At 35.5% G+C, this 18,299-nt stretch overlaps 1 long non-coding RNA gene across 1 annotated transcript; it reads left to right on the plus strand.

Moving 5' to 3' along the window:
* The first annotated feature begins 12,293 nt into the window (after positions 1-12,293).
* Positions 12,294-17,848, plus strand: LOC114822681 (uncharacterized). Its single transcript, XR_003770838.2, has 4 exons — positions 12,294-16,116; positions 16,201-16,537; positions 17,300-17,416; positions 17,567-17,848. It is a non-coding gene; the product is annotated as an uncharacterized lncRNA (long non-coding RNA).
* Positions 17,849-18,299: the final 451 nt, after the last annotated feature.

The raw sequence follows: 18,299 nt of genomic DNA on the forward strand, positions 1-18,299 counted from the left end.
TCCCGTTGTTAGGGGGAGATAAGAACGTCAACGTTCCTAATGAACGACGCAAATTATCGTGGACGACTCCCATTTTGTCTCATTTAGATCCCCACACCACTCAGTCCGAAGTTGAAGTGCAGCCCATATTAGATCTCCAGAGCATTGCTTAGAGCATGCCAGATTCTTTCACCGATCTAGCGCGCGTGACAAGATAACATATTCCAGCTTCGAATACGCTTGCAAAGATGGATGTACCAAATGTACGACGGACTGCCCTTCTGGAAGCCCGGGGCGCCAATTCTAGTGATCCACGTACATTAGCGGTTAGCCAATCATCTGACCTTACACATAAGTGTGGAAGACCCTTTGGTTCAAAGGATTCACACCCCCGGAAGAGGAAAACCACGGCACAAGGTCCTGAAGAGCCTACCGTGAATCCGACTATCGCTTACTCATTCTACCCAACTCATGAGGAAATTCTAGATTACGGAAGTGTCCTTGAAGAGACGAATCCTCCTCCCGAGAATCGTGAGATTTCGGTCTATTATGCTAGCTTAGATGATGTGTGGCGTAGAAATGAGATGATTGTCGACGATGCATTAGCATTTGCAGTAGCTACTGAGATCATGTTGAGCGATGACATTGAACCACGTTCCATTGATGAATGTCGACGTAGAGCTGATTAGTCAAATTGGATACAAGCAATCCAAGTCGAACTCGATTCACTTGCGAAACGTAAGGTGTTTAGACCTGTAGTTCCTACTCCTCCATATGTGAAGCTCGTTGGCTACAAATGGGTTTTCGTTCTGAAGCGTAATGAGAAGAACGAGATTGTGCGTTACAAAGCTCGTCTTGTAGCACAAGGTTTCTTGCAATGCCCCGGGATTGTCTATGACGAAACTTACTCACCCATTATGGATGTGATTACTTTTAGCAACCTTATCAGTTTGGTAGTTTTCGAAAAATTGGATATGCAGCTGATGGACGTAGTAACCGCGTATCTCTATAGGGATCTTGATACGGAATTTATATGAAAGTTCCCGAAGGACTTACATTAACTGGTTCAAATATTTCCAAACCCCGGAACACGCTCTCAATTCGGCTGAGGCGTTCACTTTACGGTTTGAAACAATCAGGAAGAATGTGGTATAACCGTCTGAGTGAGTATTTGACTAGTCATGGATATGTGAACAACGAACTATGCCCTTGTGTGTTCATTAAGAAGTCACATTTCGGATTTGCGATTGTTGCAGTATATGTCGATGACATGAATCTCATTGGAACTCCTGAAGAGCTCGCAAGAATTGCTTCGCACCTGAAGTCAGAATTTGAGATGAAAGATCTAGGTAGAACTCGATATTGTCTCGGTGTCGGATGGAATCCTAGTACATCAATCAAACTACACCCAAAAGGTGTTGCGCCGTTTTAATGAGGATAAAGCGAAGTCTTCGAGTACTCCTATGGTCGTTCGTACGCTAGATGCAAAATGAGATCCCTTTCGTCCGAATGAGGATGATGAAGAGATTTTGGAGCCTGAAGTTCCTTATCTAAGTGCGATAGGCGCTTTATTGTACTTAGCTTAATGCACTAGACTCGACATCTCCTTCGCTGTTAATCTTTTGGCAAGATACAGCAATGCACCAACACGTAGACACTAGACTGGTGTGAAAGACATCTTCCGTTACCTTAAGGGTACTACGAATTTGGGCTTATTCTATCCCTACGAATCCTCGAGTGATGCCACACCCTATGCTCATCGGATTGATTCTCGCCTTGTTGGTTATGCTGACGCTGGATACTTATCTAATCCGCACAAGGCGCGTTCTCAAACGGGTTATGTCTTTACCGTTGGAGGCACCGCAATCTCTTGGATGTCAACTAAACATACCTTAGTTGCCACTTCATCTAACCATGCTAAAATTCTCGCCTTACATGAAGCAACTCGAGAATGCTTTTGGTTGAGAGCAGTAGTGGGCCATATTCGAAGCTCCCGTGATCTTCATCCCGCCGTTAATGCCCCGACGACGATTTTTGAGGACAACGCAGCTTACATCGAACAGCTCAAGAAGGGTTACATCAAAGGAGACAACACTAAGCACATTGCGCCGAAGTTTTTCTTTACACATCAACAACAAGAGCATCAGAAGATTGAAGTCACGCAAATCCGTTTATAAGACAATCTGGCCGACCTCTTCACCAAATCATTGCCGAAGGCGACGTTTAAGAAGCTTGTTCATGGAATTGGTATACGTAAACTTTCTGAGTTGTAACTTTGCTATTTCTCTTTGGAATTATGTCAAACTCAGGGAGAGTATCTTGTAGATACTTGCTTGATCGTAATGTACTCTTTTTCCCTACGATTAGGAGCATTTTTCCCAATGGGTTTTTACTACCTAACTAGGTTTTAACGAGGCACCCACCTCGGGCTGGTCATATCCCTGATGATGTTCTGTAGACGTTTCTTTTGACTTTGCATTTCTCATACATTTTTCCTTAGACTATGGATTTTGTCCCTACTCGGGTTTTTGCCATAGTCTTAGAGGATTTTTTTAGTGAGACTTACTACTTATGCAAATTCCTACCTTATTGAGAATAAGCGTTGTTCCTTGGAATCAGTGCCGATGAGTCGACTTCCTTAACTTCTGCATGATGTTGAATCTACCTTGAGTATTTACACACTCAAGGGGGAGTGTTGTGAACATTCCTAGTTTAAATATGATTGTGTAAATCCTAGATTAGATTTGATTCTAGTTATCCTTTCCTATTACAACTTGTATTACTTGGAGAAGAAGGAATATCTTCTCTCCCTTTACCACTATAAATAAAGGCACAATGTAGGAGGGATAACAACACACATTCCCCTACAATTCTACAAACACACATCTCTCTTCCCTCTCTCCTGTGCCGCCAGCCCCTCTCCCTTTGTTAGATAAAAATAGACCACAACAGAAACAAAATTCTAAAATTTCTCTAATCAAATTTTCATAACCATAAATCGATTTATTTTCGATTTTCTCCACATATTCATAATTATGAATATCTAATTCATATGTTTAAATTTTCAAGGTATTACGCATAATATCACAAGTAAATTGAAAAGAAACTACATATTCTTCCCAAGGCTCATGATCTCACCCTAACAAATGAAAATTAGACGAACAATCATAAAATAAAATATTATTAAAAACAAGGATAGAAAACACCTTGAAATACAAATCGTCAAAGCCTAGCAAAGTTCTCCAAATGTGTTCCTCTCCTCTCCTTCTGTCCTTTAAAACCTAATGGCTTAAAAACCTTATTTATACTACTACATAATTAAAATCCTTACTAGAAAAGGTCTTCTAAAAACTAGGAAACATAATAGAATAACTAGGAAATACATTCCTATTCTAACTTTGGGAGATCTGTCCAGCCACAAATCAACCACGTTTTTGGACTTCTAGGGCTCCAAAACAGGCTCAAAATGACTTGAATTAAAGCTTGAAATGTTGTGAACATAATTGTAGAAGGTCTCAAACCCAAAAGACACCATCTTGAATGCCAAAAAGCCCAAATAAGTCCAAAATGTTACTTTGACAGCATTACGTGCTGCTTTTTTATTTCATCGTCATAAATAAACTGCTCGGTATAAAATTATAAAACTTTGACATGAACAAGTTGAGAGACACATGAACGTCCTCCAATTTGAATCACTCCAAAATTCGTCCGTTTGATCATGTTTTCTTCCAGAGGTAGTTGAATGTCCTACATTAAAAATATAAATCAAAGTATCAAAATTCTCACAACATAACCACTAAATTATAACTAGGAATAGGATAAAATATATAATATAATATCAACTCATCATGGAGCGTTTTAAATTTCAAAAACATTATCACGCTACGATGTATTATATGCACTTTATGAATAAAGCATGAGATGTACAGCTATAAGGATTTAACAGGCACAACTATTGAATTACTTCTAAATTCTTGTCACTGACCTAGTTTTTGATTCTCCAATGTTTAGTGAGTACATGTGTGAGAGTGAGAGTAATGAAAATTCAATTTCTTATTTTAATTTCGATGAGAACGAATTAATATGTCTAAAATTCTAGGGCTCTAGATGAAAATGACAAACGGGCCCTCATAGTACAAGGCGTTAACGTATCACTTTCCACCATTTTTTTTTTCAATTTCGTATTTTAATTTCGATGAGAACAAATTCACATGCATAAGATTCTAGGGCACAAGTTGAGAACCACAAAGAGGGCCTCATAGTACAAGGCTTTTAAATATTGTCATTTTCCACCACAATTTTTTGGTGGAAGGAGAGAATATTTAAAAATCTCATTATACGACTTGTTAACTCAATTCGAAATGACGCGAAAATAACAGATTTCGAATCAACACGTTAACTAATTTGATCGTTGTCGGGTCACAAGTTAAAACGGGTTCTTAACAGGCTTATATGCGGGTAATCCGTTTCACCCCGAAAAGAAAAAAGTTAGTTAGATAATTTTAAACTACTAAAAAAACTTTATTACAAAAGCCATAATATTTAATCTCACATAAGGGAGATTTAAAAAAATTCCAAAGCCCATTAAAAAGTTCATAATAATTATCTACAAGTGTGAAAAATGTGAAAACAAAAATGCAAACGCTTGTGATCGCATCTTTCATGCTTTGATGATCGGTACATTATTGTTTGAATTTTTAAAACCCTACATGTGAATAGTGTTTTTAGGGAAATGCAAAATAAATAAAAATTCATATTAATATATGTAACAGTGTGAAAAATGTGAAAAAAAAATATACAAACGCTCGTGTTGCATCTTTTACGCTTAGATGATGGCTACATCATTGTTTAGATTTTTTAAAACCCTCTAAATGCTCATGAATAGTGTTTATTGTTTGAGTGAAAAATTAATAAAAATTAATAATTAATATAGAAGTGTGAAAAATGTAAAGAAAAAATATAAAATCACTCGTAATGACAAACTTTACAACTTTCGTGAAGGGGTCAACTCCAAAATTCGACACCATAATCCCTAAACCCAAGATTTATATTTAACTGTTAATTTTCGTTTACACTCTATTCTTCTCACCGGATTTCGTTTTTCAGATTGTCTTTTTTGAAGATATGATTTTCTTAGCGGATGCATAAAAGTGAATAGTTCGAATTGTTGTTGTTACGTTCCGATGTTTACGGTTAATTGAAATTTGAGTCGATATGCTATATAGTTTTAAATACTTTATAAACTCCGAGCAATATTTTTTCTAACCACAAAATCTGAACGTGATATCAACGATCTGAACCTTTTATCTTTTTGTATGGCTAAAAGATCATGTTTTAAAAATAAAAATAAAAATTCTAAAAAAAACAAAATCGGTGAGAAGAATTGAGCGTAAATGTAAATGACAATCAACAGTTACATTTTAAACCTATGGTTTTATGGGATTATGGTGGCGAATTTCGGAGTTGACCTCTGCACAACTGTTGTAGAGTTTGTCATTATGAGCATTTGTATATTTTTAAAAATATTTTCACACTTCTATAGTAATTAAAAACTAATAAAAAACCATACTAGAACAAAAGCCATAGGCTTTAATATCACTTATGTGACATTAAATCCTTATCGTTGGATTCTTTGATCTCACTTACGTTTCTAGAATTATGTCTTTCATTTTATTATTTATTGATTTAAAATATATTTCATTTAACGGATAATGAGTTGAGTCATATTAAATTTGTTCATGTCATATTATTCGTGCATTCTAACGGGTGTTACACGATACGACCAGTTAAGATATCAAATATGTCACGAAAATGGCACGAATACGAAAAACACGACACAAATGACTAGTCAATATCAATGAACTATTGCAAAAAATTCATATTTTCACTTTCCACCGCAACTTACACAAACCATTTTCACTTAAAAAACTATAGTTTTGTTATCAATGAACTATTGCAAAGAAGTCCCCAAAACAAACTCTTGAAACAAAAACCACGCATAAGAACACAAGATACTTTGTTTTTATAATGAGTTAGTCAATTGTGTCTACGTCCACTCTAGTGATCTCCCGAAGTAACGTCACTAAAAATCAAGAACACCTTTAATTTACAAGAAAACCGTTTAGAGTATAAACTTAATATCTTGCACACTCCGCTCACAACACCCAAACTTTGAATTGTAATTCTCGTTAAGTTTTACAACCCTGTAGAGTCCTATTTATATGTATAGGCTTTAGGTTAAAATTTTGAGTACATCGACATTTTTACACTAAGGGGAATGAGAGTTCGACTAAGCCACACATGAACAGCCTAATTTGATATCGAATTCGTCATCCACGAGATTCAAACCTAAGATCTCTCACTTTCAAGTGAAGAGAACTACCACGTACTGAGTGGCGGCTTTAGTTTACAATTAGAATTGAAAATAAAACATAAAACCCTTAGACCTACTCCAACCCATGGAGTAAAACTCAAATTTTAGGTTTTAAACTTATCCTAACTTGTTCCAACCCTTGAGGCAAATATGAGTGTTAAAACTCATTTCTAGGAAAAATTTAGCCCAGGCTTACCCCGGGTTAGTGTGGGCTGGCCCACCATATATGTGTATTTTTTTTTAGTTTTATATTTATAAATTCATTAAATCCAACGGCTAACATCTAATATGATCAAGTCCAACGGTAAAAAAAGGTCCAAATTTAAATCTAATGGTTAAAATAATTTAAAAAAATTATTTTATGTGTTTCATATTCTTTCATAATGTTCCACGAGTTTCATGGTGTCGATTTAGTGATTTTTCAATATTTATCGAAATTTAAATATTTTTAAATTAAAATGTTCATAAAATTAAATTAGAATAGTCAACATAATTTTTTTAAAGTTAATTTAAGAAAAAAAATAATCCTAAATTTATTCTTTAATAATTTCGGGCTAAAAATTTAACCCAGAAGGGTTGAATGAGCAAAACTGTTTCTGAGTTAAAACCTAAATTTTTTGGGTTAAAAATTTTAAGTTTTAAGTCAAGAGTTAGAGATGCTCTTAGGAAAATACCTAAAACTTTAGATTCTTTATTGCAAAATACCGACCAGTCGATTAGTTAGGTCACCCAATCTCACTATGAATCCTTCAGAACTCTATGCCCGACAACGAATCTTCTACGGCTTGAGAAAATAAAGGGAGATTAACGATGTGGAATTGGTTGCAAGGTGAAGTTAAAGTAATATATGGTGGCAGAAGACGCGACTGTGGGGTTATTTCCCTTCCATAAATTAAAGAAAGCTACGCCCTACATGCCCTATTCATGTTTTTCTTATCTCAATCATGTTCTCATTCAGGTCCTCCTCATCTTGTTGGGCACATGATATATGTACATCACTAACATGCAAAAGTTGATTTTTCATGCATTGTTCAATCAATTTTCCTACTAATCCACCAAACACATGATGATAAAAAAAAAAAAAGGTTCACAAGAAAATTTTAGCACAGGACAACTCAAAGATACAATAATTGCACAAGGTTCTCGATGGGTAGGCCATTCACTCATTCAACATTTTTGTGTTCTTTTATATGACATTGTACCCAATTTTGGTAGGCAAATGGAAAGTAAAATTTCTTGTCTGGTGATATACAAGAGCAGGGGTTGGGATCTCCACTCTCAGGGGTCTTCTAACTACACAGCACAATCATTTCAATATATATATGCATCTTGAACTATTTTGCAGCTTTTTGAGCCTGCAGAGCTCAATGATTACATTCAAAAAAAGTTTAATGATGATTGGGGTCACGGCCTTAAAATGGAAGCTTCAGCAGAAAAATAGGAGCTTGTTTTCTTAGTATGACAGCAACATGGTTGTTACAAAATTTATGTGGTATGTGGTGCGCATGTTGAGTAATTAGAAGTTAATTGCATATTTTTTTTTTGGTGTGAATGTGGGTGTGCTAGCTCACAACTGAACTCGATTGGGTGAGTAGAATAGATATGGTAGTGGTGGTCTCGAATGCGTTGTTGACTTCTGTATCTGAGTGATGATGGTCGAGGAAAGAACATGTCTCAGCTTTGGATTCTAGAACCTGAATAGAAGGTTACTAAATCACTACAAAGTGCAAGATCTCCTGCACCAGGTTTGGCTGCCTTGACTATATCCGTGAAAATATAGGTGTGCCGAATTAGTATTAGGTTGTAGGAACACATGTATTCAAAGAAGAGCATTTTTATAGTGAACGTGGTTTGGCCATCTGAATGCCAAACTATAAAGTGCACTTGAAAATAACCAATCATAGAACACTTCACTTCACTGGGAGGCTAATGAAGTGACCTCTTTCGGTGAAAAAGTTAGAAACTCTTTACCCATCGAGACTTGGACAGATGACCAACTAACTTGAAGTAGTGTTGTTCACTTGTCCAGACTGAAGGTGCTCCTAAATCCCCTAGTTCTACAACTCCAGTGTTGTTCACTTATCCGAACTGAAGGTATTGCCGGTAGCCAACACATTGTTGTTCACTTATCTGAATTAAAGATAAGTTGGTGGGAAATTTAGGATAATTGATGTCTTTCTCAAGGCTTTGAGAAGGGTTTTGCGTAGAGCATTTGATTTGTTTGTTGAGTTGGATGGGTCTTTTAATGTTGCAAATCATCTTCTATTTATATCAAGGCTTCCATGATAAACAAGTATGCCGAGGTAGAGTCCTATTGGACTATGTTTGCTCGACATTTGCTTGAATATTCCTTTATCCCCACTTGGCTGAAACTTCATCTTCATCTAGTCTCGGCCTCTTTGATTCTCACTAGGACTTTGAACCTAGTCCTATTATGAGATTCATTCATCTTTATCTGATCATGTAGGCATTCTGATCCTTGGGATAATTCGTATTTATCCAAGAATCATCATGATCTTTGATGAGTCCATATTATACTATATATTTTACCCTAATTTTAGTATTAATTTATTGGTTATTTTGTGAGATTTTGATACTTTGGATTATATTTTCAATGTAAGACATTTGACTTCTTCTGGAGCAAAAAGTCATCAAACGGATGAATTTTAGAGTGATTCCAATTGGAGGATGTTCGTGAGTCTTTTAAGATGATTGTATCAAAGTTTTAGATTTTTCTACCAAGCCGTTTGACTGTGGCAATGAAATAAAGGTTCAGTGTGCAGCTTTACAGATTGACGTTTCTAGATGTTTTGGATATTTGGAGGTCAAGATGGCATATTTTGAGGAAGATTCCTTATGAGGATTTGTTAGGGACGTCTCAAGATTTAAAAAGTGACATTTTGAGACCAAATCGGAGTTGATTTGGTCGGTCAAAGGTCTGATTTTATGAGAAATCCGAATTTCAGTTTAAATAGGAAACCTTTTATTTCCTAGTTATTTTTTAGAAGTCCTTTTCTATGAAGTATTTTCTAGTAGTATAAATAAGGCTATTTAGCCATTAGAGAATAGACACATCAATTTGGAGAACTTAGCTAGGCTTTGACGTTTTGTATTTCAGGGTGTTTTCTATCCTTTTTCTATTTCAATAAATTTCCTTTTGTTTTATGGTTGTTTGTAACTAATTTTCGTTTGCTAGGGCAATGCCTTGAGCCTTAGTATGAATATGTAGTTTTTATTTAATTGCATATGATATTATGCATGCATACTTTGAATTATTAATCATTGTGTTTAAACTGTCTCTGTATCTTAATGCTTAGCTACCATTAGGATGTTTAGATAAGTAATCAGATGCAATTCAGTCGGAATGCCTTCGAGGATTGAGTATTGCTTCTTGTGATTGATAGTTGTAAGTTCACCTAGGGCGAATGCCACGTCTTAGGGGTTGCAAGGTTTTTCAAAAGGTTTTCACAAAGCGTAATGAGTCATGCATGTTTATATTTGATCGGAATGGCACATATGGATTGCATGTTTGATATACGTTCTAGCTTGAATGCCACAAGTAGAATATGCATAAGGAAAAGCTAACCTTCAAAGTTGCATGTGTAATTCATAAGTAATTGGTAAAACTACATGACATTGTTAATGTGATGGCGGAACCCTAGTGTCCTTTTATCATTATTTTCTAAGATTGTTCCCTTTCAAATTGGTTTCTTTAATTGTTTTAATTTAAAATTCGTTTTTAATATTCTAGGTCATACTTGCAAGTATTTTTAAGTGTTGTTATCCCTACTTTTGCAGGTGGTAAAATTCCTTATCAATCTCTGACAAATTTCAATTCGTATAGGACTCGACCGAGCCATTCCATACTTAATCTCTTTACAATCCCACCTTCATAAGGACTCGATCGAACTTATCCTACACGTGTACTAAAAGCCCATTGGCTTGAAGGACACTTATTGGGTCGAGGATCGTGGTTCTTGGGTTGATCTTTCTCGGCTCAAATTGTTATTTCAAGCCCAAACAAATCCTAAAGACAAGGTTGTGCAAATCATTATTAATATCTGGTTCAAATTCGTGAAGATTAGTATCCTCAACTATATTAGTGAAAATATAAAACCGTTGAATTGGTATTAAACTATATGGGAAAATATATTCATAGGAGATGAATATCTTAAACGTAAATGTCGTTTGACCGTCCTTGTGCTGAACTTTGAATGTGACCTGAGAGTAACCAATTAAACCTCACTTTGCTAAGATTGCTGATGAAATGACATTTTTCGGCAAAAGAATCGAAGACTTTTCGCCATTTGAGACTTCAAATAAATAGCCAACCACAAACTCAAAGACAATTCACGTCTATTTAGTTGGTCGAGACTCTTAAGGCAAACAGATGCTACGACTCCAACCCCGTATCTAGTTGGCCGTCGTTCGTCGACTGCTAACTCAATCTCGGCTATCTAGTCCAAAATTGTGTCAACGATTGATAAGATTAGACTTCACAAAGGGGTGCGAAAGATTCGCGTAAAACATGTGTTTGTGTGAAGAGTTGAAGGTCCTTTCATGTTGCTATACTGCTCCATTCACAATTCATCCTTCACCACTAATCTTCGACCGAATTCTATTCAAACTACGTATTTAAACCTACCCCTCGAAACAACCAACTCCAATTCTTATCTAAACCTTCTTTTATCTATATATATAAAGGGAGAAGGCCAGTTTGGTGAAGCATTCAAAATGCCAAGAATGCATTCACTTCAGGGAAAAAAAAACACAAAATCATCCTAATAGAATACGGTTAAAATCGTAATACGCAATTATAATAGGGCTGAAATCGTAATACACACAATATAATATTCAGAGATGTTTGTACAACCGTTAGATGAAAAACATCCCCCATTCAAACAAATTGTAACCCTTCAGATGAAAGACATTCTACAAGCAGTTGCTACAATGGAAACTGCAACCAACCGCACGTTCAAGAGGCCATAACGGCTTACTCAATCCCCACTATTCATAGAAAAAGGAGAAACGAACTTAACCGCACATAGCCGTTTCTCACATCGTCTGATTTATGCTTCTTCTTCGTCCACTTTCATCATCTTAAATTTCCTATTCATTTTGCTCAGTTTTTGTTCAATTTCGATAAGGTATTACAGCTCGAAGCCGATTTGCAGATTTTAAAAATGGTGGACGCTGGGCAAAAAACACTTGGACAGGTAATTCAATTTCAATGCCAAGACCGTTCATTTCTTTTGGATAATTTTGATCTTTCGTTGATTTCAACTGAATTCTAAAAAAAAAATTAATTTGCTTAGTTTAATTTGTAGTTGTTCATTTCTGATGAAGAGCTATGAATGTTATGAATTACTACAGGTTTAAACTAACGATATGTTCAACAATATGAAATTGCTTTGTGTTTTAAGATCTTCATCCGAATAAAGTTTTGTTATTTCTTATGGTGGACTTCCGTTTGCAGTTCGGAGCCAATGTGCGTATTTTGAAGACGGTGTATGCTGGACCAAAGGTCTTGGATGGGTAATTCAATTTCAATGGCAAGACCATTCATTTTTTTTTTTGAGTAAGTTTGGTCTTCTGCTAATTTCGACCAAACAAATTTATTTGCTTAGTTTAATTTGTAGCTTCTCTGCTCGAAGCGTCCTCCCTCTTCCTACTACCCCACGTCACTCTCTTTTGGAAGAATTTGTTTACGTATTGAGAGATTGAATTGCTGCTTGGAAATTCGGAAAATTTATGGTCTTTGTATGGTATTTTAGGTTTAGGATACGTAAAGATTGTGTCTTTGATGTATAATTAATATTGAATTTGATGAACTGATAGGAGCATATTTATGCGACTTAGTTAGCTTGTTTCCTTGCACTTACGTAGTTAGTTTTTACTTTTTAGAATGTTTTAAGCCATTTTCGTGTGTTTGTAGGTTCAAATGGCAAAAGTGGCAAGAAAAGGCAATTTGGAGCATTTTAGAGCAGTTTTGGGCTGGGAATGGACAACATATGAATGGAGCAAGGTGGATGGACGTTTTTGAAGATCAAAAGAGGCTAGGAATGTGCTAAAGAGTTGAAGGAATTAATTCAAGACATAGAAGATAAGGAATCAGCTATAAAGAAGGAACATTATCCAAACCAACCTTATCTTATCCAGTCTTATCTTATCTTATCCCATATGATCCAAACATTATCCTATTTAATCCAACATTATCTAAACTTATCTCCAGCTGCAAAATGAGTCCTTATCCTATTCTAAATCATTCCTATCTGAATTTAGGAGTCCTAATCCTTCTAAACACATTAATTCTTTTCCCCCTAGGAATCTGCCGCACCCAGTCCTTCTCCTCTACAACTTTGTGCCGTGTATCTACCCTATAAATACACACCCTTGCCGCACCATGATAGGAGCATATTTATGCGACTTAGTTAGCTTGTTTTCTTGCATTTTCATAGTTAGTTTGTGTTTATCATAGTGATTTAAGCTATTTTCGTGTGTTTGTAGGTCCAATTGGCAAAGTTGGCAAGAAAGTACATTTTGAAGCATTTTAGAGCAATTTTGGGCTGGATTGGATTGCATGCATGTGGAGCACAAGGAATGACCGTTTTTGAAGATCAAATGAAGCGAGGAATGTGCTAAAGAGATGGAGAAATTAATTCAAGACTTGGAAGATGAGTAATCAGCTGCAAGGGGACCTAAATCCCTTCTCTTATACATGTGCCGCACCTACCTTTCTAGAAGCCCTAGAAAGGTGGCGCCCCAAACCCTTCTAGAAGTTCCAATTTCTGCCACAAAACATTTTCTTTCTAGAAGCCTAAAAGAGTGCCACACCTATTCTTTCTAGAAACCCTAAAAATCTGCCAGAAACCCTAGTTATTTTCCCCCTTGGATTGGGCCAAGCCTTGTGCCGCAAACCCTAAGCCTTTTCCTCCAGAAATTCGGCCAAACCCTAACCTATAAATATATGTTTTCAGCCATAATTTCAACCTACCACCCCCCATATAATTCTACACCCCCTTTCAGCCGCAAAAACACTAATTAACACCCTTTGCCGCAACTTTGGAGAAGAAGAAGCCTTTGCTGTGGCTTCCATTGGAGAAGGAGGACCTTGTGCGCAAGCCACCTGCAACCATTGGAGTTCTAAGAGTTCTTTCTTCCCTCGTTTCGTTTCCATGTTTATTTTTTGTTGCTTTTCAATTGTTATAAACATGTGGATCTAATTCCTTTTTAGTTAGATGTGAATTCAAAGCCATGGACATATGTTTAATATGAATTGATTACTTTCAGTTTTTGTTTTGTAAAACATGAATGTGATTTTACTTATCTGTTTGATTGAGAACTTATTCTTGTGTGTTGATTGAGGATGCATACTTAGTTTGCATGCATGAATCTGATGCTAAAATATAAGGGAGTTTCACTTAACAGTTACAAACTTATATTTACAAGTAGTGAAGGTTGCTAGTCACAATCGTGTTAAGTAGATTCTTGGCAGGAGTATCATGCAGTTCATAGTTATGAATGCCATGTCAATGCTTATGATTTTCATAGAACGTAATGATCTTTGATATGTATCTCTTTTATGCTGTTCATATAGGGAACTTGATATGAATAATTTGGTTGCGATGCATTGTCCATTCAATTCAATGAACTTAGGAAAATTTGAAAGTTAATTAGTGCATTCACAATTAATTTGGGGCATTGTCATTCATGGTTTGAAGAAACAATACTGGAAATCAATTTATGTGCATATGTTTCATTTGTGGAGAAGGACCCTCTAACTAGCTTTTCACCCTTGAATTCATCTTAATTTCGTTTTAACTTACTTTGTTTGCTGCAATTTACTTAGTTTTGTCAAATTCGTCCAAAAAACCCTTTAGTTCTTATTTAGTGTCTTAGTTTAGTTAATTTCGTTCAAATCTGTCCCCATTTGGTATTTTGAGTCAAGTTAGTTTAGAATTTGTCCAAATCACTCTTTAGTAGTTGTTTTGAGTCTTTTTAACTTAGTTTTGCTGTTTTGAGTCAATTTGATCAGTTTTGAGTCATAAGAGTCTAGTTTTCTGTTTTTGAGTCTAGTTTAGTGTTTTAAAGTTTAATTTGAGTAGATTAGCATCCCTTATAATCCTTGGCCTTAAACGATCCCTACTTACATATACTACAATCATAGGGTTTTAATTTGAGTGTTGGAATATTTCACATCACACCACACACATAAGAGCCTAAAATCAGAAAAATACACAATTGTGCTGCAGCTTTTGAAGGAGGGAGAGAGAGCTTTGTGCCGTGCCTGCTATCCAAGGCCTTTGGAGTGCTGGAGCGTTTCTGGGTTCTATCTATCCTTATTTTTAGTTCAATGTTTAATTAGTTAGAGGTGAATTCAAAGCCATGAACATATATGTGATATGAATTGATTACATCTAGTTCTTGTTTCATAAATCGTGAATGCAATTTACTTATCTGTTTTATGGAGAACTTGTTCTTGTGTGTTGATTAAGGATGCATACTTAGTTTGCATGCATGAATTTGATGCTAGAATATAAGGGAATTTCACCTAATCGTTATGAACTTATATTCACAAGTAGTAAAAGTCACTAGTCATGATTGTGTTAAGTAAATTCTTGGCAAGAGTATCATGCAGTTCATAGTTACGAATGCCTTGTCAATGCTTATGATTTTGATAGAACTTAATGATCTTTGATATGTATCTCTATCATGCTGTTCATATAGGGAACTTGATAAGAATAAGTTGGTTGTGTCGCTGAGTCTAATTCAATGAATTTAGGAAAATCTGAAAGTTAATTTGTGCTTCTCACGATTAATTTGGGGCATTGTCATTCATGGTTTATAGGAATAATAACTGGAAATTGATTTGTATACATATGTGTCATGTGTGAAGAAGGACCCTCTAGCTAGCCTTACACCCCTAAAAACATCCAATTTCGTATTACCTTTAGTTTGTTTCTGTAAGTACTTAGGTTTACTTTAAATTCGTCAAAACAACCCCCATTTAGTATTCTGAGTCTTTTTAGTTTAATTTTCGTCCAAATCACCCTCTAGTTCTTGTTTTGAGTCAATTTAACTTAGTTTTGTGTTAATTGAGTCAGTTTAGCTTGTTTTGAGTTGTTTGAGTCTAGTTTTCAGTTTTTAAGTTTAATTTGTGTTGATTAGCATCCCTAAGGTACCGTTTGGTATGTGGGACGGGGCGTTCCGTCCCACGTTTGGTGCGCCTAAAACGGGTGGAACATACTGTTCCACGGAACGAGTTTTGGGTGAATTTTTGTTCCACCTCATCCCCCTAGAACGACTCGTTCCACATCCGTGGAACACAAAAGTATAACCTCTCCGTCCTCTCTTCTTCCTCCTTGTTTCCATCTGAGGGCATCTTCGCTCCCTCTCTGTTTCGTCCCGTCCCATCTACATACCAAACGATACCTAACTAATCCCCGACCTAGAACGATCCCTACTTACGCCTACTACAACTATCTTAATAGGGTTTAACTTGTGTGTTAGTTTTTACCACATCATGAACTTGATTAGATTTTGCATTGTTTTAGGCCATTGCATATTAAGTCTATGATAAAAATTAGGGATTGTTTGTTTGATTTTTTCCGTATTCATAATTGTTCAGCATAATCAAAATTAGAGTTTTTTTTTGGTGTGCTGATTTTCAGGTACTCTATATTAGTAATTGCTTATTTCAAAAGGGAACGTGGGGATATGATAGAGATGTAACCAAATTTCCAATCTTCAACCATTGACTTTTTGTATGTAAATTTTTTTTTATCACGATACTCTATTATTTTTTGGAGTAATTAGTTTAACAATTGATATCTGTTGTTTTGGCATAGGAATGTGGTCGGTCAGGCAATTAATATGAGGATTATGAGGACAATGAGAATGGCAAAGAATATGAAGAGGAAGAGGAAAATTCGGAAAAGTTTCACCCCCATTACATTTGCACCTTACAGTTTCCAGTTGGATTGAAATCCTCCATCTTCTTCCATATGCTCACCAGTCTCCTCTAACGGAATATTCAAAAGGATAAACATGGGATGAAACTGTAAAGCAATGGACAGTTTTACGAGAAAGAACACAAAATTTAGAGCATAACAGGTTCCTTTGTTTCTTTGCAGATGAATGGAGAACTTTAAGACATTTCTCATGTGGATTTTTCTTATAGAAAAGGTATGGTATTCTGTATGATCTTACCTACTTTTTTTTTCGAGTGTCGTGTGATTGTTTTCTAATAAACTTAGGCTATCCGTATTTTTTTTCCTTATCTCTTTCCTATGTTACTTACTGTGGGGATGCATCTAAGTAGTTTTACATGAGATCCAAATGGGAAAAATAAAAATAAAAAATCCTTCTGAAAATAACAAAATGAATACTTATGGCAAGAGGATCAAAGTGCTCCCACACTTCTGATTCTAATGGAATGCAATATGATTACCCAAAAACCTTACACAGTTAAAATAATTGCACTAATTATACAAGAGAAGTTAAACTGTAAATCATATTCAATCATGAGGACAAATAACCCTGCAAAAAATTGTTCATGCCCATAATGTGGTCATCCGAATTTTGTATTGACTGGTCCATTGATTTTTGTGAAGGAAATCAGAATATAGGCCTGTTGCCTGCGATATGATTGACATAGTTTAATTAGATTGAAACCAGACATACCCATCTAATGTATATGCTAAATGCATTCGTCATCTTTAGGGGCATGTAGTGCCCGTGATTAAAAAAGGCCTCTCACATGAGTGTAAGCGTATGTGGAGATATAAGGTTTTGATCTCCCTCATTTTGGTATATGATTGGATTTTTATTGTAGTAGATTCGATTTGCAAAATTACAATTGCTTTGCTCTTAGTTCTCCACGATTGTTTTATCTATTATTCTTTCATTTCTTTTCATTTCGTGTGCTTTTTTTTCTTGACTGGCCAGGAACAAGATAAAGCTTTTTGATTGTTTGGATCGACAGGGAACAACAAGCATTTTTGCAAGCCATTTGAAGTCCATCTAAATAAGAATTCAGGACTATGTGTTGTCTTGCTTAATCAGGTTTTTGTTTTGGGTTTTATATATCTTAGTTTCAAACAATTCTATATGGCTTCATTTGTATGCTTTTAATTCAATGTTTGGGTGAGAAGTTGGACGTCTTCTTTATTTGAAAAATAAATAAATAAATTTCCTCTTTTCCATGGTGATCAGTGCAAAGAGAATGAACCACTGGAGATCTGCTATGCCAAAAAGAAAACAAGTACGGAAGATGGAGATTAGTTCTTAACTGCTCTCATTGTGGAGGACAAAAGTATAAACATTAAACACAAAGGTTTTTGAATTATATGTGGATTGAGGAGAAAAATATAAGAGTATATAAAATATAATTTCTCTTTCCGTGTTTAGTGAATGGAATAACAAATTTCTGTATAATTTTAGTACTTCTGCAAACAAGTACCGTCTGATAGCAAATTGTCAATTTTACTTGCAACATTTTTAATGTGCACAGTGTTGACATGCCAATGTCTAAAACCAAATAGAAATTTATAAGTTCAATTAGCATTTGATTAAAAACCAGTGCTCGTAGAGAAAAGGATATCAAACCAATGTTTTCGGAGCAACTAGGTGAATTCTAAAAGCCCGTGCTCACTGGTAGGATTTCATTTCCTTGCAAACAAAGTTAACTTTCAATTCTAGAGATTCTGGATTGTGATTCAAGATTTTTGGTTTCGTTCTAATCATCAGACAAGGCCTCGAGAATTTAATGCCCATAGAAAAAAAGATATCAAAACACTTTTGTAATTCATCGTCTCTGCATAAGATTGCAATCAGTTATCTCTAATACGTACGACCAACAATCAATTCAGTTTTATATTCAGAGCTTCACCATTTTCTCTTGATACATTTTTTCTGCATTTTGTACTGTAATTGCAATCGTACTCAT

This window comes from Malus domestica, chromosome 17 (assembly GCF_042453785.1).
Source record: "Malus domestica chromosome 17, GDT2T_hap1".
Taxonomy (NCBI): domain Eukaryota; kingdom Viridiplantae; phylum Streptophyta; class Magnoliopsida; order Rosales; family Rosaceae; genus Malus; species Malus domestica.